The 25,465-nt window shown below is 43.1% G+C and overlaps 1 protein-coding gene and 1 pseudogene across 1 annotated transcript in view; one reads left to right on the top strand and one right to left on the bottom strand.

Annotated features, from left to right (window-relative positions):
• Nucleotides 1-25,465, bottom strand: part of TMCC3 (transmembrane and coiled-coil domain family 3) — a 219,873-nt gene that overhangs the window by 179,908 nt on the left and 14,500 nt on the right. The gene's annotated exons all lie outside the window — the stretch shown is intronic.
• Nucleotides 20,569-21,844, top strand: LOC102258645 (annotated as a pseudogene).

Below are 25,465 nucleotides of genomic sequence, written 5' to 3'. Positions count from 1 at the left end.
TTGAAACACTACCCCACTTTTTGACAGGGGCTTCAATAAGGAAAACATGATCATTTGGAATGCTTTATGTTTCCCAATCTAACAAATAAAATTTTAACATATATTTTTATTGATTTCAGAGAGGAAGGGAGAGGGAGAGAGAGATAGAAATATCAATAACGAGAGAGAAACATTGATCAGCTGCCTCCTGCACCCCCCCCAATGGGGAACGAACTGGCAACCCGGGCATGTGCCCTGACCGATAACTGAACCAGGAACTCTTAGCTCATAGGTCAATACTCAATCCCTGAGCCACGCTGGCTGGGCCCCAAGCTAATAAATAATTTTAAGGCATCTAGCCACTGCTAGGGACTGGAAACATACGGAAGATTAATTTTCCTAACTTCCCATATTTAAACAATGAAAAAAGGAGAAATACAAACAGCAAATATATTTTTTAAATCTAACCTCACTAGTAAGATGAATGATGACTTTTTACCCATCAGAAGGGCAAATGTGTGTGTGGTTTTTTTTTAATTCTTCCAGTGTGGGAGAATACTCAAGAAAGCAGATGCTGGTGGGAGTATCGATTGCTACATTCTTTCAAAGAGTAATTTGAAATTTTGTTTAAAACATTTTTTTTTCAATGTACATATCCTATGATTCAGCAATTCCATTTCCAGGAATGCACCCTAATAAATGAACAAATACACAAGAAACATGTACAAAGACAATCTTTACGGTAATGCCTATAATAGCAAAAGTGGTAAAATCACAATTTCCACTATAGTGAGCTGTGAGCAAACTGTTATAAAATGAAATACTATGCAGTCATTAAAACTGGTAATGCAGAATTACTGATTTGGAAACATATTCATAACATGTTATTAATGACAAAGGCAGGTTATAAAATCATGTACAGCACACACTCCCACTTTTGTTAAGCAATACATACAGAAAGGATATAAATGAAAAAGTGTTAAGTAATTTACACACACACACAAATGCACTCTACACATAAACTGAAAAAGTGTCTCTAATTCTCTTCAAAGTATCCAGCATAATGGATATATAGATGTGTGCATTTTAACTTATATCCTAAAAGCAGTTATTTAGCATTTGAAAGACTAATCAAAAGTTGGTTCTTCAGAGGTGGTTATTATATGGCTTCAACTACGTTTATCGTTGATCAATATTAGAGGAGTTGTTAATAAGTGAAATGGATATTAGAAATAATATTTACTGATAAAAAGACAGGTGTAAAAATATACGGATCAGCCTGAAATGCTGAAAACGGCCCTTCATGACCAGGGTCTGAGAGTTAAGGGAGCCCTGAAGCCCCAGTCCCTCCAGCCCCGTGTTGTTGTGGGCTCTGTGGCCTGAGCCAGCCTGTGAAGTTAGCTGAATCCTGCAGCCACAATGCTGCCACTGCCCACACCGCGGTCTTTTCAGCCAGGTGCTTGTCTGGGTGCCTAGAAGGCCAGGAGCCGGGGCCTCACCAGCCGTTCCCAGCTCAGGATGTGTGCCTGCCTGATGCAGCTTTGTCCCTGGAACAGGATTTGGTTCTGAAAACTGCTTTTGCTTTATCCTCTGCCTCTCAGGAAGGTTGTGGTGGTGGAGACGCATGGTCCTCACCTCCAAGTATCTATAGTCATTGATGGCTGCTAATGTCTACCAAAAGTGACCTCATTAATTGTGAACTAATGAACAGGCTTAGGTCAGTCAGTTGGCAACAAAGGCTGCAGCATGCCGCACTGCAGCACTGATTGTATAGGGGAGGTGGGAGTATGTGACTCCCACCCACTCACCCCCAGGATGCTTTCCAATTTCTCCTAGAATGAACAGGTAGCCTGTGTTTTAGAAATCCTGAAAGTTAAACTGCACAGGCAGCACTGTCACCACCTGCTGGCCAACGCTTGGAAGGACCACTCCGTTCCATGCAGACTGATCAACAGTGGAGACAGTGGATTTGCAGTTCTGCTCATTGGCTTCAGGTTGCTTTTAATTTAAAAGTGTAACATTTGCATTAGTTTGGAAAAAATATCACCTCTTGTGATGGAAAACATCCTCTAAAGTAGGATGCAAGTTACAGGAAAAGAATTCTGACTTTTAAAAACAAAATAGCGCTCTGATGACCTTGGCCTATTATTAGAGAAAATCATCCTTGCTGGATGTAACACTCATTTAGTCACCTGCCAAACAGTCTACGTACTTACATGTATCCCTCCAAATATCGATATGAAAACAAAGTGTGTGTCTACTGGAACCTTCTTTACAAAGACATCTATGAACTGATGACTCTAAATGAGGTCTAAACTCCTCCTGCGGCCTTCACACGCTTCATCAACCCACCTCTGCCACTGCTGGGCAGCACTCCCCGCACAGATCATGAAGACACTCCCTATGAACACTCTTGCCAGGCACTGTGCGCGGATCTGGGCATTTACTTCACAGGGCACCGTTCCCCAAACAAAGTATTTCCCATCTCTTTACTCAGGCACTCTTTCACCTCAGGCGGGCACCTCCGTACCAGCTCCCTCCACACAAGGCCAACTTCTTGGTGCCCAGGTCAAATGTCTCTTCAATAAGAATTAAATGTTTTTCCTCTGTAATTTGTCGATCCCTTCTCACAGTACTTTCACTGCACGATACTGCTGTAAATGTGAGTTACATGCATGAGTAGACACAGACACCAACCATTTACGGAGCAACCCCCCCCCCCATGCTGCTCGACAATGGCAGGTGCTCCACACTTATCCACAGAGTATTTAAGTTGAAGGTGTTGGCCTTTGATTCCATGACTCAGAGCGGAACACCAACAGCAGCCACTGACAAGGATACGCATGAGCGCACACAGGCACACACACAAACCAACCAGCTCTCAGGGGTGACAGATGACCCTGGCCACAGAAACAAGGTCACCCAGGGCAGCAGCTTCCAATGAAAAGCCAAACACCGACCATGGCTTACATCCAGTTTAAGTCACTTTATGGGTCTAGTTTTTTAGATGTTTTCAGTCAGGTAGTTGCCAAATCTGGTTAGTAAGGCCATAATCTCTCCAGTCTTAAGCTTTGCTGAATTTCTAACAGGGGTGTAAGAGTCGTAGTCCCAGGGTTTGAGTTCTAGAAGCAAAGCAAATTCTGCACAGACACAAAGAGCAGGAAGAGGCAACAGCACAACATGCTGAGTAGCTACCTTCTCTTCGGGTTGCTGTCTGGGTGACAGAGGCCTCACCTACTGGTGCTCAGCAGCACTTGGCTTTTGGATCCTTCCACAGATGGCCAGTCTGCCTCTGCCTGTCCTCCTCGTCCAGCCCCTGGCATCCCACCTCAGGAAATGGGGAGGCTGCTGCCCTCAGAACGCCCATCAGCCTTCTGGGAGTCACCACCCTCAGATCCTCCCATCCCTCACCTCTCTCCAATGAAAGAAGTTGCTACAGGAACACCGCCTACTTCCCCCAACCACCTCTCTCCTCTATTATACCCCTCACACACTATTGATCATTTCTGTACATTATTTACACATCCTTTTTCATTATAAATGAAGTACTTGGAATCCCTATTTGAAATAAATGGAAAACACAAAGCCTTTAACAGAAAGGGTGGTATAATACATCTGCATTTCCACTGGGGACCAGTGTACACGCATGTATGTATGCACGTGCACAACACACACACACACACACACACACACACACACACACACACACAGGATTTTCAGCCTCCATAGCTATTCACACAGGTGGCAAACAAGATCTTACCTGCAACCAGAAAATCCTGCAATGGGAGGGACCACAAAGAGACCACAGTGGGCCCAGAGTTTTAGATTTCAAGGGGGTGAAACTCCGCCCCCCCCCACCCCCACCACACACACACACACACACACACACACACACACACCATCACTACATAATTAAAAGGGAAGGAACAATACGTGGCTGCCAACACTTTATTGCCCCAAGTTAAGGACATTTTTAAAAAACCACTACCTATTTTGAGAAAGGATACTTTAATATCAAAAGGACATGCTATTGGAATGACAATGAATAAATCTGCTTCATGAAACTCACTTGGTTGCATTTACTTTGTCATGGACCTGCACTGGTTTGGGATGACTCTTGGGAACCAGTGACCTTCCAGGTGGTTCCACCATTTCAGACCCTCCAAAAACCACTCAAGAACCACCGTTATATCATAACAGTACTATTATTTCCTTAATATTTTTCATTAGTAATCTCACAACTTTACTTAGTTTTAATTTAAAAGAAATCTTTGGATCACCTCCATTAAGGAAAAATCAGTATCAATTGCCACAAATAAAAGGCAACCAACAAATGAGTGCAATAGAAACAAAACATGTTATTAGTTTCCAGCCAGACAGTGATGCTTGCTAAGGCCCAATCACTCTCTGCGTTGACAAGGGAGATCGGCAGTGTTAGAGCGCAGGTTAAATACTGTCACCACACCGAACTGTCCTTTTCCATAAAATCAGAAGGCTTAAATGTAAATTGAAAAAAAATTACTTTCACATAAGGTGATGCAATATTATTTAGTGCTGGGCTCAGGCCCCATCTAAAAGCCACCTCTAAGCCATTCATGTCCCACTCTTGGAGTAATACTCTCTAAGACACTGTGATGCCTGAATCACATTAATTCATTCATGACACATTTATTGAGCATCTACTATGTTCTAAGCTCTATACAGAACAGAATAATGACCAAAACAGGCATGGTATTTCTTTCAAAGCTTATCTTCTAGTAGTGAAACTTATAGGTTGTCCCCCCAAAAATGTATACACTTTGAATGATTATAAAGCCAATGTTTATTAGCATACTGTTCATTTTCAAAATTTAAAAGAACTACAGAAATGGATAATTTTTGGGGTCAATGTCCATTTTCAAACTGATGATCATTCTGGTTCAGGCACTGCTGATAACTCGAAGCAATGGAATCACAAACACCAAGATCATTTCATTCCGTATTTGTGTGCCCTCAATTTGTCAACTGTTGCCAGTTTTGTACCATAAACTTTATCTTTTATGTATCGCTATTAAAAAACTTAATGGATGAATTTTCTTTGTTCATAGCTTAGTCTGGCTTCACCCATTATTTCAAATCAGTTAAACCTGAAAAGGAGTGAAAATTAGTGAGTTATCAGCTGTTAAAGTGTGTATGCATTTTTTGGTGGGGACACCCAGTGTCCCCCCCCAAAATGTATACACACTTTGAATAAGTATAAAGGCAGTGTTTGTACTTCAACTGCATTTTCAAACTTCCAGTAGCATTTTAGGATGAATTTCCTTCGTTCAAAGCTTAGTCTGGCTGAAAAGAAACAAACATCAGTTGAGCTACCATCTGTTAAAGTGTGTATACATGTTTTTGGGACACACAGTATATTAAACAAATGGTCCCACAAATTATATTTGTGTTGCTTTATAGAAACATATGTGTGTATGAGATATATACGACATACATGTGATATATACATGCATGTATATGCACATATATGCACAAATTTAAAGTGCTATAAAGGAAAAACACAAGGTCTGTGGTATAGGTTGAATAGTCGCCGTCTTTAGATAAGGAGGTCAGCAAAGACCTACATGAGGAAGTGCAGTTTAAGCTGAGACCTAAAAAAGAGCAGGTCTCAGTTTCGCAGGTTGAAGGGGTGCGGGGAGGGGATGGGGGGTATTCCAGGCAGCTTCTTTGGGGAACTGAAAAAAAGAAGTGTGGTTAGAGAATAGCAGGCAAGAGGAAGAGTGAAATAAAAAGAGAGGGTATGCAGTCTCCCGGCCTCTGAGTAGTGACCAGAAACGTTCTACCTCTCTCTGCAAAGACCTCCTTCCATGTTTGTACAGCTCCCTAGAAATGTCTTTTTCTAAAAAACAGAAGTCTGTCTCTCTCTAGTTTTCACATACCAATGCATCGGTCCAACCCCTCCGCATCACACACAGAGAAAAATGTGATCCCTCCTCCACAGGCAGCCCTTCGAATATCTGTAGACAGCTAGTGTGCTTTCTCTCCCAAGCTAAACACCAAAGTTCCTATGCTGTGTGTTGCCTGGGTCACTTTAGGTAGATTTTCCAAGTTCTATTTCTGTTATGGGATTTGAAGTTCCTTCTCCATTTACAATCCAAATTGATTTTCAGCCTTGGATGTTGTTTTACTTTTCTAACTGCCTTTCTGGATAACATCCAAATAAGTTATGGTCAGGCCTGAAGTCCTTGAGAACTAGGAAATCTCAGATGCATGCTGTTAGTAATATTTATTTCTTCTTTTCTTTTAAATTTATTGAATTTATAGGCGTGATATTGGTTAATAAAATTACATAGGTTTCAGGTGTACAATACTGTAATACATCAACTGTATATTGCATTGTGTGCTCACCACCCCAGATCAAGTCTCCTTCCATCACCATTTACTCCCCCTTTACCCTTTTCTACCTTCCCCACCCCTCTTCCCTCTGGTAATCACCACACTGTTGTCTGTATCTATGAGTTTTCATGTCTCTTTCTTGCACCTTTGAAGGCAGACTAAGGATCTTCTTCAAATATGCAAAGGCAATGGACATTCACCTAAGCTAAATTTTTTATAAATCCCACTCAAAGTCTATGGTAGATAACATAGAGTAAGTATCAGGGGGACTGGTCTGGGGGGCGTGGGAATATTACATTCAGGAAGGGAGGGTAATGCCAGAAGACTGCTTGGCTTCAGCCGCAGACCCAGACTCCCCTGGACGGGGGCAGTGCCACAGCGATGGCTGTGTAACCGGGCATTCTGCCAGGTCGGGGTCCCAGATCTCCACTTCCAAACTAGAGTGGAAACATGCAAAAACTTCACAAGTAAACACAGCATCCCTGGCATGCTGGATGAAAGTCAAGTGGCCTTTATTAACACATTTTACCTGAATAAGTCTAAGTCTCTCAACAGTCCTGCCCTTGCTCCCTGCTCTCTGGCCCCTTTTATCGTATTAGGTCAGATTTCTGGGATTTCTGGCTGCTTCTGCTTGCCGGTGAACTGTCCCAGGGAAGAACAGGGGCTTCCAGACAGCCTCTTCCTCCTAAAGCTTTCCCCACCTCTGCCAGCCTTCCCTCTGGCTGTCGCACTGCTCCTTCTGCTGTCCCCAGAGGTGGCAGTGCAGCCTGAGGAGGCGCAGGGGAGAGGCACAGCAGACACAAGATGCTTCCTCCTCAGCCCTGCTGTGCCTGAGGTGCGCAGTCAAAGAAACCGAGTGCGATGGGGAAGGCCGCCCTTCCCTCATTAGCCTGCCCTCCTTCTGCACATAATCAGCAGGAATAACCCTCAGGAAGAAAACAACACCTTCCAATGATCAAAGTTACATCACAAAATGGCATTAAAACTCGACAGATTTAAGTGACAGATGGAAGGGCTTCTCTACGTTCCTTCAATAGGTAACACAACCTACAGATTAGTTGTTCTACAAAATTACAAAATATGTTATGTGATGTTGATTCTTAACAGTACTAACATGCATAGGCATTAAAAACCATTACGTTATCTTCTAGGAGGTAGATCCAAGGCGATTTTTATTTCTGTATTTGCCTTTTAAACTGCTCTTGATTTTCTCTACCAAACACGTCTGGACTTGGACGGGACCAGAGATGTTAATGGAAAATCAGGCTCAGAGAAGGTAAACGACATGCCCAAAGTCACACAGCTTGTGACAGCTGAGATAACACCTGGTCATTCATGTGCTCAGCCCGCACCCTTTCTTCTACTCTGCCCTTTGCTTTCCCTGGAAGACACTGTTTTGTTGAGACTCTAATTGAATGTTTTTTTAAAGCCTCTAACCCAATCTAAAAGCAAACTCTGCCACCCAGGGAGCTTGTTACCATAGAAGACACCACTTTAGAAAGTACAAAGCAAAGCATAGTTTAAAACATCTTCTGCTGCTGTTACAGCAAAACACTTCGCCATTCCTTGACAACAGATGACCCCAGAACAGCCTGTGGAAGGGAGCTTAACATCTGTCAGCAGCTGAATAGTCAATGAACATCACAAAGAATGTTAATGCATTAGTGCGCTTCTCAAAGAGTAAGACAAATTTAATTTTAAAAATAAGAATAAAAATGTCACCACACTAAATTTTTAAAAAAGAAGTAAGAACACTTAAGAGAGATTTACTGGGGGGTATTCTTCCACAAAACTTGTATTGGTGTGTAACTTCAAGCTTTTTATTATAAAATAGCTCCAACTTACCAAAGAGAAAGGATCTATATATCTCTATATATAAAACCCTAATACGCAAATAGACTGAACGGCGGAACAACCAAACAACTGGTTGCTATGGTGTGCACTGACCACCAGGGGGCAGACACGAAACATGGCAGGCATTGGCAGCAGGTGGCAGAGCACTGAACATGGTGGGCATCGGCCAGGGTGGGATGGTGGAGCAGGTGAGTGGGGGCACCAGACCAAGGCGTGGTGCCGGTCGCTGTCATTGGGGTGAAGCCTCTGGTGGTTACTGAAAATTCTTTGCTCCCATGTGCTGCGGTCCCACCCAGCGCTGTACCTGCTGCCGGCACCCCTCACTCACACCAGCTGCCAGCACCAGAGCCGCAGCTCGCACCTGCTGCCGGTGCCCAACGCCGGCCCCGATCACTCAGCACCATCAGCGGGTGCAAGCGGCAGCTGCCAGCCCTGATCACCCCTCAGGGCTTTTCCAGTTCCTCCTGCTCCTGAGGGGCGATTGGAGTCAGCAGCTGCCTCTCACACCTGCTGCTGGTGACAGCCCTGCTCGCACCCGCTGCCAGCGCCTGGCACCAGTCCCGATCGCTTGGCGCCATCAGCGGGTGCGAGCAGTGGCTGCCGGCCCTGATCACCCCTGAGGCTTCTCCCCCTCCCCCTGCTCCTGAGGGGTGATTGGGGCCAGCAGCCACCGCTCACACCCGCTGCTGGCGCTGGCCCCAATCACTCCACGCTGTCAGCGTGTGGGAGCAGCGGTGGTGGAAGCGGGGTTGCTGGAAGACACAGGACCAGGGTGTGGGGGGGTCATGGTAGGAGGGGCCAGGTGGGGGCGCAGAGGATGGTCCGAGACCTGCCCCTGTGCCCACCATAGCCTCGCGACCCACAGTTCCTTTCAAGGTGCATGAATTCATGCATGGGGCCCCTAGTGTTAAAATGAATTCCCGTGTAACCATCATCCAACTTTAATAATTATTAATTTATGGTTAAATTTCTAGCCACTATCTACCTCCGCATGGATAATTTTGAAATTAACCCTAAACATCATATTTCATCCACAAATATTATAGTATGTTTCTAAAAGATATGTTTTCTAAATATAATCACACAACTTAAAAACACACACATCTTAAAAATTAGACACCAAGTCCTTAATATAACCAAATATCCCATTTATGTTCTAATTTCCTTGATTAACTAGAAGTACCCTAGAACATTCCGCCTCGCCAGACCTCCCCTAGAACCACGCTACTGCGGCCTGCTCTGGGAAATCCCACTGACCAAAGCCCTCACCAAGGCCATGCTGGGCCATGGGCTCTTGTGGAACGGCCCCAATTTGGTCAGAATATCCCAGATGCCACCAGAAAGAAGGTGGATTATCACACAGAGTTCCTGCTAGAAACAGATGGCAAACTCAAACTATGTAACGTGAGGTGAGGTCAGTAACGGGATTGTTTGCAAAGGTGTGAGGGCAGGAGCAGGGAAAACCTCAGGAGAAAGTGCAACCATAGGGACTCCTAGCCATAGGGACTGTCACCATCCCAGGCCTGAGAGGGTGAAGAAAGGGGACATTCACTGACCCCAGAAGGAAGAGTAATGTGAAGACAGCCTCCTTGTTAGGAGCTGAAACCTGTGGCTCAGGAGCCAGAGGTGACTTAACAGAGAGCAAGTTGGGAGTTTACCCAAATATCACTCCCCGCCCCCCATCACACTCACTGGCCTCCCCACTATCTGAAACCCCTGGGAAACCAGGGCAGGATGGAGAAGGGGATCTGGAGCTGCCAACGGAAGCTGTCCAGCACATCGGGGTTCACAGCCACAGCTTAAATGGACAGATAGGTGGCAATGCCAAGGATTCCAGCTCTCAAACACTTCAACGGGCAGCCCTCTGGCCACAGCTACCTCTGACTGTGGGGGTTCAGAGCAGCCCAAAGTGATCAGATCAAGCCAGGCCTCAGTTTAAAATCCTCCAAGAGTTTCCATCTCATTTAGACTAAAATCCAAAATCCTAACACGGCCTGCACAGCCCTGTATATAATCTGGCTCCTGTCTACCTCTCTAACCTTATTGCCTGACTCACCACCTGCAAACACGGGAATCTGTTCAATAAATGAATGTATGCATGTGCACCTGGAAGTAGAACAGCTTTGTTTCAGCTGAGCCCCACTCCTGAGCTCCCAACTCAGAGCCCCGAAGCACTTGGCCAAGGCCTTAGCCGGGCTCTGCTTTGATGAGGTCTATGATGAATGGCTTTCCAAAACTACAAAGGTGATTCATGAGTGTTGTAGAAAACTTAGGACTCCACAAAGAACTAAAACTTGAAGATGAAAATAATGTAGAGATAACCACTACTAACATTATTTTTATGCATATATTTAGTACAGAAAATTGAAATACTATTCTTATAGTTTTGTGACTTACTTTTTTTCATTTAACAATGGGGCATTAACATTCCATAGGTCACTTAACTCTCTTCCAAAACTCACTGTTTCAAAACTGCACTGTATTCCATTATACAGCCAAACAAGGTTGTCACTAACTAATTCTCCATTGATGAACTTTTCATTTGTTTCCCCTTTTCTGGTTGTCATAAAAGCAATAAAAAACATTCTTACACATCTACTTACATTTCCATTATTATATGCCCCAGACAGATTCCTGTAAATGAAATTGTTTGACAAATGGAAAGACAAATAGAGCATTTGTAAGCATTACTAAATGACACTCCAGAACCACTGCATCAAATAATACTCCCAGCATCAGTGTCGAAGAATATTCATCTCCTTTTTCCTTTACCAACGCTGGGTATTAATGTTTTTAAAAATATATATAATACTGTGTTGTAACTGTTTATGAATTATCTACTATTTATGAATTATCTATCTTTATCAGATCACAGTCTTCTTATGAATCAGAACTGTGTCTTTTACTTCTGTTTACTCCTTAAATGCACCAGGCACTTGTGGGTGGGTGGATGAATGCACAGATGGATGGATGAATAGATAAATTTTGTCAAGGAACACCAGGAAAGACACCGAATGGTATGAACAAGTCTCCTTTTTCCAATTTCTAGGACTCTCCTAACCAGTGTCTGTTTACCACGGGGACATCCTTCCTCCGGGTTAATTCTGCAGAGCATCCCTTTGCTTGGCTTCTGAAGCATTAGGCTCAGATCCTACCAGATCTACCCTCCCTCCTATTTGGCTTCAGCTGAAGACAGTATTAAAATTACTAATTTTGGCTTACATGATGTTTACTGTATAACTAATTAGTGTTTTAGCAATGGAATAGCAAGTCCCAGATTTCCCTTACCAAAGCAAACTGAAAGCAAACAACCACACTGGATGCTCCACAGCATCTAAACCCACAACTGGAAAGATACAACCACCAGGGCTGAATGGGACCCAGAATTTGTGCTAAGAGAATTTTAAACCTTATTATTGTTAACTAGAGGCCCGGTGCAAGGACTCGTGCACCATTGGGGTCCCTCGGCCTGGCCTGCGCCCTCTCGCAATCCAGGACCCCTCGGGGGATGTCGGATAGCCAGTTTCGGACCAATCCCCCTAGGCCCAATCCAGACAGGAGGGGGCCCGATCCCTGCAGGCCTGATCCCTGCAGGCCCAATCCAGACAGGAGGGAGCCCGATCCCCCCAGGCCCAATCCAGACAGGAGGGAGTCCGATTCTGAGCATTGAGCATCTGTCCCCTGGTGGTCAGTGTGCATCATAGCGACTGGTTGACCAGTCGTTTGGTCGCTTAGGCTTTTATACATATAGATGCTGGAGAGCTTCCTGGTACCTTCACCTCATATATAGACTCAAACTTGTCAGTCCCCAGGAATGCCTTGTTGGTATAGCCCCTGTGCTCAGCACTGTTTGGCATATGATAAATACCTGTTAAATGTCTAATAGATAAGAGGACACTGAAGAGAGGAAATGTGGACTGAAAAGATTCATGGAGGCCTGGATGGGGGTGAGGTTGAGTAAGGACTATTCTCTGATCTTCTTTACTTTCATCCACACTGAGTGGAACAAATAGATACTTGGGAATGAAACAGCTGGGGCATAGCTGGGCAGCTAACTAGCTTTTAAATTCTGGAATTCAGATTTGGACCTAGGTCAGAAACAACCCCATTCACTGTCCCATGTTTAATGCCCTCCATATGAGAATTTCTGTTGCAATAATCTGAACCATAGTTTCAAACTTAAAATGCCTGGAATAATCAAATATATTTCAGCAATTATGATGAAATTCTCACAACTACATTCCCCTGATTTCAAAATGGCCTGTATATACTAAAAAGATATGAGTCAGCAGCAATATTACAGGTTTCTTGGGCTGGAAAAGCAGAGAGCAAAATGAGCAACAGTCTCCAATTTGCTTTTGTTTTTTAACATGTACCCTCTTTGGCTGGAGATGAGAGTTAGTCATTTTAATGACATCACATGTTGATTACTTATGTGCAAATACAACACAGGAAGTTATATAATCTATCCATTCATTTATTTGGTGTTAGGCACTATGGAAATGAAGACAGGAGGTTCTTCCCTATCCTCAACATTTTGGAGTAACTTGTTACTCCAGGGAGATCCATAAGCAATCTATCACAGTGAAACATGGTAAGAGCAAAAAGAGACCCATGTCCACAGTGCTACAGGAAGCTTTTGCCAGGTTTCTCACGAGGAGAGAAGTTGTATCAATAAGAGAAAAAAAGGATTGTTAAAAGGTAAGAGGAGCCAAGAATTATATTAGTTGAGAATATATTAATAATACTAGCAGTTACCCATTTATTGAGTGCCCTACCATGAACTAAGTACCCATAACAATTCACTGGAGTAGAATCTATCATTTTCCCCATCTTAGAGAGGAAGACCCTGAAGCCCAGATAGTTTAAATAACTTACCCAGCTAGTACTGGAAAGAAATATGTGAATACTAGTATATAACAACCACTGCACCAAATATCACTTGAAAATTAGGTGCACAGTTATACGGATCATTTGTTGCTACATAACAAGTTACTCCAAAATTTTGTGGTCTAAAACAACAAATATTTATTATCTCAGTTTCTGTGGGTCAAGATTCCAGCTGGGGCTGTGCTCATCTGAAGGCTTGGCTGGGCTGGAAGAGGTATTTCCAGGGTGGCTCACTCATGGCTGCTGGCAGGAAGCCTCTGTTTCCTTGCCATGTGAGCCTCTCCATAGGATTCAACATCCTTATGACAATGGCAGTTGGCTTTCCCCAGAACAGTAATCCAAAGGAGACCAAAACAGAAGCCACAAAGCCTTTTATGACCTAGTCTCCAAGGATTAACACCATCACTTCCTCAATTTTTTGTTAATTGGGTAAGGCTGCGTGGGCCTAAAGGTCCACTTCTAATATGATGTTTAGGGTTTTCTGTTAATTTGAAGTGAGTTGTCAAGCAGAGTTCACACTCAAGGGGAAGGAAAACAGTCTTCACCTTTTAAATGAAAGAGAATTTATGGATATTTTAAAACCATCACTATTCCTCCAAGTGGAAATAAGAATGGATTGCAATGAACCTATCTAGAGAAAAAGATTTGCATTTCAAAAAAAGAAGTGGGAGTTCCAGATGATGGTGTAGGCAAATGGGGTACTCGCCTCCTTCCATAACCATATCAAAATTATAACTAAACTACAGAACAGCCATCATTCTGTCTGAAAATCAAGAGGAATGGAAGTCCTACAACTATGAAATTAAAGAAGAAGCCATATGGAGACTAGTAGGAGGGGCAGAAACATGGAACAGGCTGGTCCCATACCCATGTGTGGTGGATAAAAATTGGGAGAGAGCCCGGCTGGTGTGCTTAGAGGTTGAGCACTGACCCAGGAACCAAGAGATCACTGGTTTCATTCCTGGTCAGGGAACATGACAAGGTTTCGAGCTTGATCCCCAGTAGGGGGTGTGCATTTCATTGATGTTTCTATTTCTCTCTCCCTTCCTCTCTAAAATCAATAAAAACATATTTTTTAAAAATTGGGAGGGATTCTTAGCTGTGGAGGTGAGTGCTGCCAGTCCCACACCAGGCCCCCCAGCACAGGGTTTCAGTGCCAGGAAGAGAAGTCCCCATAACTTCTGGCTGTAAAAAGCAGTGGGGATTGAGGCTGAGGGAGGTTGAGGCTGAGGGAGGTTTAGGCTGAGGGAGGTTGAGGGTGCTGTAGTTCCAGGCAGTTCCTCTTAAAGTGCCCACACACGGATTTACTTGTACTCACTCCCTCTGAGCTCCAGCATGGGGGCAGCAGTTCGAAAGGCAACAGGGACATACAGGTAGGAAGTGAATTGTTTGGCACCAGAGCAAGAGCTCGAGAGGCATCTTTCTCCCAGACAAAAGTGCTGGCAGAGGCCACTGTTCCTTTGCTGAGCCCTCCCACCGACTCCCAGACAGAGCCAGCAGGTAGACACCGTATCTGAGTCTCCATCAACCTGGCGCACACTGTTTGCTCTGCCCTGGTGATTCCTTGAGACCCCACCCCACCCAACTTTCAGGCCCACCCAAGCTGTTTCCAGGGGCTTTCCTATAGGAATGGCCTGTCTTGGCTCATGCTTCAGATTTTCCTAAAATCTCTCAAACAAGCGGCATCTAGCCTCTGTGAGCCCCATACCTTTCACTCAGAGGCTCCAAGCCTGGCACTAGCAGCAGCTGGCCTTAGTTCAGAGCTTGACCTCCCCTGGGTACCTCCAAGCCCAGCACAAGAAGCAGCTATCTGCAGATCACTTTGTAATTCATCTGGGTGGCTCCAGGCAGAACACAGGCAGTGGCTGACCTTTGCCTGCACTTCCTGGGAGTCCCCGGAAACAGGGCATCCAGCGGACAGCTTCAGACCATGTTGAAGCACCACCACCCAACTACCTCCACAAGCAACACACTCAATGGGTGACTCAGAGGGCACCAGAGCCCTGCTGAATATTAAAAAAAATCAATTTACATGACTTCACCAATGCAAAATACAAACCGTGAAATAAATAGTCTCACTATATTGCAGACAGCATTTGTACTATGGAGTTACAGAAAAATGTAGAATGCAAAACCAAGGGACAGCCAAGCATTGTGGCTAAATGGATGACATTGCAGTTGGACCTGGGTTCAAATGTTAGTGCCATCTCTTAGTAGCTGTGACACCATGAGAAAGTTCATTTTCCTCAGATTTCATTTCCTTTTTGTAAAGATGGGGGTACTAGCAATTTCCTAGTGAGGATTTAATGAGAAATGTAAGAGTTCAATGAATGTCAGCTATTATTAATTCACGACTGAAGTTGACCTTTAGGAATAAAAACAGAATGTTTGTTCATTTTCTGCATCTGGATGTATGGTTTACGAAAGATCCTCTTGAGCTCTGTTTGGAGAACAGATGGCGAGCCACTGTATCTCCTCTCCCTCTCTCCACCTCCCTGACTACCCATTCTTTGTCTCCAGGGCAAGAGGAAGGCCCTGCCCTTAGCTGGCAGGGGAAAACACTAACAGGAGCTATCACCTGAACACCAGCAGCATTTCCAGATGTGCCAAGACCTGACAAGCAGATGTAGCAGTGATTTCCCATAGCTCTTTCATTCCTACTTTTCTGAGACTACATTTTGTGTGTATGTGAGTGTATATATATATATATATTTGGGGGGGGGTGGGCGGGGGGAACAGCAATAGCCCTTTCCAAAAGCAGTTTTTCCAAGTCACAGCAATTAGGCACAGAGGTGCCACTGTAGGCTTCCTAGAATTCTAGAGAAAGGGAGCCCGGGACAGGCGTAAAGGTTGGTGAGGACCCTCTCTGCAGCAAAGGGTGGGAAATCATCCTCACAGGACTATCATCTCTTAAGCTGCATGCCACAAGCCACAAGCCACGGAGCAATATCATTTCATGACCAGCAGCACTCTAGGCCCAAGTCCAGCAACACAGCTCTAAGGCCTTTATGAAGAGTAAAACAATCACATAGGTATTACAAGGTACTTACAAAGAAGCTGATGAAAGAATAATTGCCATTTCCCACATTACATACCCAAACACCAACCGGTTAGATGACCATCTTGGGCTCTCCTTTTCTAGTGGGGAAGCTACTGCCCAAGGTTGCCCAGAGCCCATAGCACTGAGGCCAGAAACAGGCTGAAATTTCCCTTCCAGATCTAGACCTTTAACACTTTCCACATCTCATCGGGGACCTTTAGGCCCAAGTAGCCTTACCTAATTAATAAGTGAAGCACTTTTCTAAAAGCAGGCAAGCCCAACTTTGTGAAGGGTCCAATCAGCAAACAGAAAACCTTCATGAACTATTCATCCTCTCTGGGGCTTCACTGAGACTTGCAGACAGTGTGAAGGATTTAGCACATAGTTACAAATCTGTCCTAGAAAGTCAATTTATTCTGAATTCTTGGGGGAAGAAGAGAGTGTGTTGCTATTTACTTTTAATAACAAAACAACTTAGCAACATAAGCCTGTCTCTTAGTCAAAGAATATTATTATCACATTACAGGCCTGGGCCTGAAGTTAGCCTTCACTGGACACAATGCCAGGTATACATGCACGGGGAACCTTACCAGGACCTGCGGGGGAGTTAGGAAGGGCATGGTCGCACACCCACAAGGCTTCTGAGGCTGATCCCAGGCCATCAGCTTCTGGACCTTGCCAAGCAGTAGGAATGTTCGAAGTTCTCTGTGCACTACTTTCCTTAGCCTTAATAACAACAGTAATAATAACAACCTACACTTATTGAACCCTTATTATGTGCCAGGCTTTGTTCTAAGTCTTTTCACAATTACCCCAAGGGGTAGGTTCTATTATCATCACCATATTTTACAAGTGCAGAAACTGAGGCACAGAGAGGGTAAGTAAAGAAGTTGCCCCAAATTCCATAGGGGGAAAAGCTGGAGATCTGAGGCCCAAATTCACGGTCTGATCCCAGAGGCTGTCCACTTACCACTATGTTATTTAAACCGGCTTGCTGCAGTCTATGTTTTTCTGGGTTTTCTCATGAGGTTTGAGGATGAAGCCCCTCCCCCTTCTGTAGTATTCTGGCAAACACCAGTTTGGCATTAGATGCTGGCCCTCTAATACTTGTTGCTAGATGTCCCCACCTCACTCATGCCTTTTCCTTTTTAACTTAATATTGACTCAGATTTCTTACCTCAAATGCTATTTTCTGGTGATGACCAAAACTTCATTTCCCTTAAGAGGCAGAATAAAATAGTGAAACATGGGTTTTGAAGACAAAGAGACAGATTTAATTGCCCTTCTACTTCTTCTAGATGAATGACCTGGGGCAAGTTATTTAACATTTCTGAGTCTCAGCTTGCTTGTTTATAAAATGTGGGCAACCATACTTACCTTTTAATGTTATTATGAAAAAGGATATAAAGCACCGATTATATGTAATAAATACTAATTCCCTAAGGATCTTTCCTATTCTAAAAGTCTCTACAGATATATCTCATTTTATTGCTTTTTGCTTTACGGCACTATGCAGATACTGTGGGGTTTTTGTTTTTTGGTTTTTTTTTCTTTTCCTTTTTCTTTTTAATAAAGTAAAGGTTTGTAGCAACCATGCATTGAGCAAATCTATCGACACCATTTTTCCAACAATATCTGCTCACTTCATTTCATGTCTTTGTCACGTTTTGGTAGTTCTTGCAGTATTTCCAACTTTTTCATGATTATTATATGTGTCATGCTGATCTGTGATCAATGATCTTTGATGTTATTATTGTAACTGTTTTGGGGTGCCACAAAACCCACCCACAGAAGATGGCGAACTTAAGAAACGTTGTGTGTTCTGACTGCTGCACTGACTTGCATTCCTTGTCTCGCTCCCTCTTTTCAGGCCTCCCTATTCCCTGAGACACAAAAATATTGAAATTAGGCCAATGAATAACCCCACAATGCCTCTACGTGTTCAAGTGAATACTCCGGTGAACACACAAATGATAAAAAAATGAAACAGCCTTATTGCTGGAATGAAGAAAGCTTTAGTAGTCTGGAGAGAAGATCAAACCAGCTCCAGCATTCCCCTCAGCCAAAGCCTCTCTTCAATTCTATGGGGGCTGAGAGAGGTGAGGAAGCTGCAGAAGAAAAGTTTGAAAATAGCAAAAGTTGATTCACGAGGTTTGAGGAAGAAGCCAACCCATTACATAAAAGTGCAAGGTGAAGCAGCAAGTGCTGGTGTAGAAGCTGCAGCAAGTGATCCAGATCTAGCTAAGATAACTAATGAAAGGTGGCTACACTAAACAGCATATTTTCAATGTAGATTAAACAGCCTCATATCGGAGGAAGATGCCATCTAGGACTTTTGTGGATAGAGAGAAGCGGGTCAATCCTGCCTTCAGAGCTTCAAAGGACAGGCTGACTCTCTTGTTAGGGGCTATTACAGCTAGTGACTTGTAAGTCCAAGCCAATGCTCATTTACTATTTCAAAAATCCTTGAGCCCTTAAGAATTACACTAAATTTACTCTGCCTGTGCTCTGTAAATGGAACTACAAAGTCTGGATGACAGCACATCTGTTTACACACGGTTTACTGAATATGTTAAGTCTATTGTTGAGACCTACTGCTCAGAGAAAAATAATCCTTTCAAAATATTATGGCTCATTGACAATGGACTTGGTCACCCAAGAGCTCTGATGGAAATATACGAGGTTAATGTTGCTCTCATGCCTGCTGATACAACATCCATTCTGTACCCCATGAATCAGGAAGTAATTTTTACTTTCAAGTCTCATTATTTAAGAAATAGCATTTTTTAAGGCTACCACTGCCTCTGATGGATCTGGGCAAATTAAATTGAAAACTTTCTGGAAAGGATTAATAATTTTGAATGCCATTAAAAACATTCATGATTCATGGGAAGAGGTAAAAATATCAACATTAACAGGAGTTTGGAGGAAGTCGATTCCAACCCTCATGAATGACGTTGAGGGGTTCAGTTGAAGGAAGTAACTATAGATGTGGAGGAAAGAGCAAGTGAATTAGAAGTGGAGCCTGAATGTGACTCAAGTGCTGCAATCTCATGATAAAACTTGAATGAATGAGGAGTTGCTTCTTATGAATGAGCCAAGAAAGTGGTTTCTTGCATGAGATGGAAATTACTCCTGATGAAGATGCTGTGAGGATTGCTGAAATGACAACAAAGGAGTTAGGATACTACATAAACTTAGTTGATAAAGCAGGGTTTGAGAGGATTGACTCCTAATATGGAAAAAGTTCTAGTGTGGATTAAATGTTATAAAGGAGCATCACCTGCTACAGGAATCCTTTGTGAAAGAGTTAATCGATGTGGCAAAATTCATGGTTGTCTTATTTTAAGAAACTGCCACAGCTACCCCACCTTTCAGCAACCACCACCCTGACCAGTCAGCAGCCAGCAAGATGAAGGCAAGTCCAACACCAGCAAAAGGATTACGACCTGATGAAGGCCCAGATGATGGCTAGTATTTCTTAGCCATCAAGTATTTTTAAAATTAAGGCATGTACAATCTTTTCTTTAGACATAATGCTATTGCACATGTAATAGACTAAAGTATAATGTAAAAATAATTTTTATATGAACCAAAAAACTGTGTGTGACTTGCTTTATTGCAATGTTCACTTTATTTGTGGGGGCCTGGAACCAGAGTCCCAATATCTCTGAGGTATGCCTGTAACTATTTAGCTTTATTGCTTAGGTGGTTATGTATATTTAAGGAAGGACAAGTTTAAGTTTGCTGACTTGTTTCATTCTAAAGAATGTCTCTTGGGTGTGAAAAATCAACAAGCAACCACTGAGTATTTACCAACTGCACAGCCCTGTGCTGAGGTCCAGTGGCTTACATTGCAGGGAGCAATAAAATACATGTGCATGGAGAGAGAACCAACTGTTCCAAGAAGTAAATGAACAAGAGACTAACAGAAGGCAAAGACACTTCCCACTGGGCCCTGTGTGAGGTTAGATGAAAGAAATGTTTAGGACAGAGCAGACTGGGACAAACAGAGAAGATGGAAAAAAATTCCAGGAAGGGCTCAGAGAGAGAGAGCGCAGTGAGGTCTGGGATGAAAGATGGAACATCACCAAATAATGCAGTCAACAATAAGACAGCTGGCTAGGCAACAGAGTTAATGGCAGGACTTCAGGATTAAATAATTAATTGGTGGTAGACACATTATTGTTTTACCATCTACCAAGCATTTACATATGTGACCGTAGTTAATTCTTACAAAGAACAAGCTAAGCTGGCATTATCTCCATTTTGCAGTTGAGGAAACACACTCAGAGATTCAGATTCACATTATTTCCACATTTGATCTTCAAAATAATTCTGAGAAAAGTAGGGCAGGCATTCTCTTCATTTCAAAAGAAGTTACAGGTAAATTAAGGCGCAGAGAGCCCAATGATCTACTCAAGTGGTTTTCAGTGCCAAAGCTAAAAACCCACTGCTCTCGTGGCCGGCGCTGCAGCCATGACCTGCGAGAGGCGGTGCTGCTCTCAAGATGTCGCAGAAGGCCATCTCCGAGACCTACAATTTCTTGTTTAAGTTCCTGGTTATTGGAAATACAGGAACTGGCAAGTCGTGCCTGCTTCATCAGTTTATTGTAAAAAAAAAAATAAAATAAAAAAAAATTCAAAGATGACTCCAATCATACCGGTCGTGCCTGCTTCATCAGTTTATTGTAAAAAAAAAAAAAAAATTCAAAGATGACTCCAATCATAGCATAGGAGTGGAATTTGGTTCAAAGACAATAAATGTTGGTGGTAAATACGTGAAGTTGCAGATATGGGATACAGCTGGCCAAGAGCGATTCAGGTCTGTGATGACCGGAAGCTACTACAGAGGCGCCGCCGGGGCCCTGCTCGTTTATGACATCACCAGCCGGGAATCCTACAACGCGCTTACTAATTGGTTAACAGATGCCAGAATGCTCGCCAGTCAGAACATCGTGATCATCCTCTGTGGAACAAAATGGACCTGGACGCAGACCGGGAAGTGACTTTCTTAGAAGCCTCCGGATTTGCTCAAGAAAATGAACTGATGTTTTTGGAAACTGATCATCCTCTGTGGAACAAAATGGACCTGGACGCAAACCGGGAAGTGACTTTCTTAGAAGCCTCCAGATTTGCTCAAGAAAATGAACTGATGTTTTTGGAAAAAGTGCACTGACGGGGGAGAATGTGGAAGAGGCCTTTGTTCAGTGTGCAAGGAAAACTTAACAAAAAATCAAATCAGGTGAGGTGAACCCAGAAAAGATGGGCTCAGGCATCCAGTATGGAAATGCAGCCTTGAGACAGCTGAGCTCGCCCCGCCGCTCGCAGGGCACGGGCGCTCAGGAGTGCGGCTGCTAGATGCGGCTGGGAGGGCAGAGGTGTTCAGACAGTGGTATTTGGGAAACAATTGTTGGGGCTTGAAGAAGTTTTTTTTTTACCACCATCCTTTTCTACTTTATACAGAAGTAGAGCTTTGTGTGGGGGAAAAAAAGAAATGATTGGGTGTATGTTAGCCTGTAAAAGTACAGCAAACCACGTGGTAAATCGAATTCAATGGACAATACCATTGATGTGTACATGTATGTAAACTGTCCTGTTCCATGGTTTCCCTTCCCCCTTGGGTTTATCCTGGCTATGTACTGTACATACTTGAGCCCCCGTGTCCTTACAGCATGGTATCTCATGTACAATATAATAGAATGTTACACAAATAAATAAAAACCCACTGCTCTCTTTTTATAATTAATATTTATGTCACCTTTATTATCCTGAAATGAAATCAAATCACAAATAATGTAACACCCATAACTGTGACAACTAAAACTGACACACAAATATCAAAGTGCCGCCTAGGAGACTGGATGCCCTAGGCCCGTGGTCGGCAAACCGCGGCTCACGAGCCACATGCGGCTCTTTGGCCCCTTGAGTGTGGCTCTTCCACAAAATACCACGTGCAGGCGCACGTACAGTGCGATTGAAACTTTGTGGCCCATGCACAGAAGTCAGTTTTCGGCCTGGGCGAGTCTATTTTGAAGAAGTACTGTTGATATTTGGCTCTGATGACTAATGAGTTTGCCGACCACTGCCCTAGGCTAAGACCCATCCAAAGTCAAAGGCAGAGCCAAGTCTCAAATTTAGGTCACCAGACTTTTGGAGCATGGCTCTTCCTCCTTGAAAACAATGGCATGTGGCCAGAGTAGAGGAACAGGCCCCCAGAGCTACGCACGGGAAGCTGAATGTCAGTGTGGCCAGGCCTGCAGCTTCTTGCTCCTCTCAAGTTGGCCACCAGCATTGAGAAGAAGGTTTCATTTACAACACATCCACTCACATGCTCATTCTTTAATCTCTAAAACTTAATTTGTTAAATGAAAATTAAACTTTTGTCTTCTACTGTTATGATAAATTCCACATCCTAGTTCTAACAACCACCAAAAAACTCAGGGACTTGAGAAGAATCACTTACATTCTTCATAGCCAACTCAAGTCAAGCTATAGTACAGAACAAGACATTAGAAAGCACAACTTTTGTTTTACAAGTCTGTGCATGGCTCTGGATTAGATTTATCTCCCTCTCCCTCAAACCACTTGACAGGACTGATGGCTTTCATCAACCCTACCAACAAAACCCAAAAAAGACATCCGGAACTCACATTCCTGAGGTGCCTTTGGGAGAGTCTGCACTGACGAATTTTATAAAGGCCGGCAGGAAAAAAGCCAAACGTTATTTTCACTCTTGTGGTTTAAATCATGTACTTTAATGCCATGTTAGCATGCTTGTAGGCTTATGTCATGATCGAACAGTATGCAGTATACATTTCTCTCAGCTGGTTGTGTAAAATTCTTTTAGCAGACATTAAATAATAAAACATGTAGAAATTGTTTTTCTGTAGCTCCCATATTTAAGTTCTTTGCTTATGTCATGATCGAACAGTATGCAGTATACATTTCTCTCAGCTGGTTGTGTAAAATTCTTTTAGCAGACATTAAATAATAAAACATGTAGAAATTGTTTTTCTGTAGCTCACATATTTAAGTTCTTTTGTTTGCTTTGAGAGAGAGAGAGAGAGAGAGAGAGAGAGGGAGGGAGAGGGATAGTGAGATAGAAACATCAATGAGAGAGAAATATCATCAATCAGCTGCCTCCTGCACACCCCATACTGGAGATTAAGCCCCTAAGCCAGGCACGTGCCCTGACTGGGAATTGAACTGGTGACCTCTTGGTTCATGGGTTGACGCTCAACCACTGAGCCACACCAGATAGGGCTCACGTCCTTAAGTTCTATCAGCCCAGAATTATTCATTCAATAAATGATTACTAAGCTCTTATGTATCCCAAAACACTATGAGGAGTTTAAAGCTGTCCTGGGTCCTCCCAGGATTCCACAATCTGAAAGAAAATGAGCTAGTACCCGGGCACGAGCCCCTTTGTGAGAGGGGCCATAAAGGCAAAGGGAGCTAACAGTTAAAGGAGAGTCCAGGCAGTGTCTGGCCATAGGGCAACCCAAGCCAGGAATGGTGGGGATAAATAAAATCTACAGAAAAACTCCCACTTAAATTTATTTAATAGGAAAACCTTTTCATTTAAATTAATTTAATAGGTAAAATGATTAATAGGTAAATCTCCCTCCATCAGCCTTAACCACTCCTAGTAAGCCTAAAACTGACTTATTAGGCAGAGGGAAGAGGGACTATTGTTTTATCAAAAGTTAGTTGAGGGGCAGGGACCAAACACCAACTGAGGAAGAAGAGAATGTGCAAAAAGGAGAGAACCTTGGTTGGGAAGTCTAGACACAGTGCTTACCTGGCCTACAGGTCGGAGACAGAAAGACTTACATGCCACGGAAAGACAGACCAAAACTATCATTAAGGTTTGTGAAAGTCCCGAGGCACAAAACTAAGTTTCATTAATTTTGTCCTCATTTGTTAAAAAACACACACATGCTACATTTTTAGGAAATGAATAAATATTTCCAAAATTTGTTTTGTTTCTTACAACCTTAGAAACAAAATATTTTAATTTTCTTTATATTTTCAATGACGAATTCCACAATTTCTTCTCCAAAAGGAGTACAGCATTTTATTTTATGGAGGGTTAAATAAAAAAAAAGACAACTTTCATGATATGACATCCTCATCTTGTGGAATGCTGTGATATTGCTGCTAAAGTTTTTAAAAACAGCTTTATTGAGATATTACTCACATACCACAAAGTTTAGACATTTAAATTACATAACTTGGTCGGTATTCATATATTTAGTATGTTGCAACCGTCACCATAATCTAATTTTAGAACATTTCCATCATCCCCAAATAAAATCCTATACACCTGAACAGTCATTCTCCATTCTCCCCTGCCACTTGCCCTCTACCTCCACCCTAGGTAACTACTAATCAACATTCCATTTCTATAGATTTGCCTATTCTGGACATTTTATATAAAAGGAGTTATACAATGTATGGTCTTTGTGACTGGCTTTTTTTACTTACCATGATGTTTTTGAGGTTCATCCATGTTATAGAATTTATCAGTATTCTAGTCTTTATATTGCAAAATAATATTCCACTGTATGAGTAAACCACCTTTTGTTTATCCATTTATCAGTTGAAAGACACCTGAGTTGTTTCCATTCTTTAGCTATCTATATATATAAAAAAGAGGAAATATGCAAATTAGGCAGGGACACCATAACTGGTCAGGACCGGATAGAAGGAGGTTGCGCAAGCAGGTGAGGCCCGGAGCAGAGACCGAGACAGAGATGGGGAGTCAGCAAGCCGCCACGCCCCGGCTGGGGCCGGCCCCCCAGAGGCAGAGCAGACAGACAGGGAGATGCAGGGAAGCCGCACGGCTCCCGTGGAAGCAGCGCAGCTCCCAGCGGCACCCTGCAGTTCCCGCCCGCTCCTGCGTACGCGGAGGGAGGCCTATTGCGCGCATCGTGTGATGGGCTACTAGTCATAAATAATGTTGCTAAAAACATTTGTGTACAAGTTTTGTGTGGACATATTTCATTTCTTTCGCCTATATACCTAGGAGTGAAATTGCTGGGCCATATGGTAACTATGTTTAGCATTTTGAGAAAGTGCCAAATTGTATTTCAAAGTGGCTGTACCATTTTGCATTCCCACCAGCAGTATATGAGAGTTTCCATTTTTTTCCATATCTTTGCCAACATCTACACTAATAAAAGAGAAACATGGTAATTAGCGTACGACCACTACCCTTCCCATTGGCTAATCAGCATATCCTTATGCAAATTAACTGTCAGCCAAGATGGTGGCCGGCAGCCATGCACTGAAGCGAACAGGGAGGCTTGCTTGCTCCAGTGAC

This window comes from Myotis brandtii, unplaced genomic scaffold (genome assembly GCF_000412655.1).
Source record: "Myotis brandtii unplaced genomic scaffold, ASM41265v1 scaffold504, whole genome shotgun sequence".
NCBI classification, from domain to species: Eukaryota; Metazoa; Chordata; class Mammalia; order Chiroptera; family Vespertilionidae; genus Myotis; species Myotis brandtii.
The sequence above is the reverse complement of the archived record's forward strand: the minus strand, read 5'-3'. Positions and strand labels throughout refer to the sequence as shown.